Raw genomic sequence first — 1,383 nt, forward strand, 5'->3', positions numbered from 1 at the left:
TCCTTTTGCACACGTAAGTAGCACAATCAGTGGTGAGCACTGCTGCCTCACAGCACCAAGGACCCCCGTTCGATTCCAGCCTTGGGGCGACTGTCTGTGCGGAGTCGCCCGCACATGAGCGTTTGCATATTCTCCCTGCCGTGTCTGCGTGGGTTTCCTCCAGCTGCTTTGGTTTCCTCCCAAAATCTAATGATGTGCGGTTTCGGGAGAAGTGACCATACTAAATGGGCCCTGAGTGTGCAGGAAGTGTCGTGTAATGGGATAGGTGAAATTGTATGCATGGGTTACACTTTGGATGGTCTGTGTGGACTTGTTGGGCTGAATGGCGTGTTTCCACATTGTAGGAATTCTACGTGGCATTCCCCCAACTCCAGAGTCTCAGCGCTCTTGGCTTTTCCCATGGACAGTGTTGGGATGGGAGACATTGTTCGACACGGGAGGAAGGTTCAGCGAGTGTGAAGCTAAAAGTACACGCAGTGCATTGCTTGAGCTGTTTTCCCCGGAATACTAGAAACTGAGGGGTGACCTTACAGACGTTTATAGAGTCATGCAAGGCATGGATATGTTAAATAGACAAAGTCATTTCCCAGGGATGGGAGAAGTCCAGAACAGGAGGGTAGTATGTTTGGGGTGAGAGAGGCAAGTGTAAGGCATGATCTGCCGGAGGAAGTAGTGGCTGTAGGTCAAATTATAACATTTAAAAGGCGTCTGGATGGATATATGAATAGGAAGAGTTCAGAGGGATATGGGCCAATTGCTGGTAAATGAGACGAGATTAATTTAGGCTATCTGGTCGGCACGGATGAGTTGGACTGAAGGACCTGTTTTTGTGCTGTGTATCTCAATGACTCTGGCTTGCCCATAATGTTTGCCATGCCTGTATGTTCAGTTTCTGTCTGGTGTCGGTGCCAATGCCTTGATATCTCATTTCCTCCACCTCCCCAGATGTTAACCATTCCGTGTCTGGTTGTTTCTCAAGAAACTGCATTGAAGGTTCATCCTGAATTGATACTTGTTTTGCTTCCCAAAATCAGACTTACTCACTCCTACATATCGTGAAAGATACTAACTTTCATGTGGATGTATCCAAAATTCAGAGGTGTCTGTCTTGATGTTTTCACTTTTCGGTCTCTGTCAGATCCTGAATCAGTACCATCGGGAGAATTAGTTTGAGCGGAGTGGGAATAGAAGGGTGAGAGAGGGTGGGATGGTGCTTTCAATTTTGTGGAAAAAGAAAAGAGTGTTCTGCAGAAAGTAGAATTGCTTGTTTGGAATTTCTAACCTCGACTGACAGTGATGATTTTTGTAATCACTTTTTACAGATTATTTGAAGATCTGAAGACGCAAGTTTCAATATCAATAGCTGAAGGGCTTTGCCTGAAA

The sequence above is a fragment of the Chiloscyllium plagiosum genome, unplaced genomic scaffold (genome assembly GCF_004010195.1).
Source record: "Chiloscyllium plagiosum isolate BGI_BamShark_2017 unplaced genomic scaffold, ASM401019v2 scaf_10118, whole genome shotgun sequence".
NCBI classification, from domain to species: Eukaryota; Metazoa; Chordata; class Chondrichthyes; order Orectolobiformes; family Hemiscylliidae; genus Chiloscyllium; species Chiloscyllium plagiosum.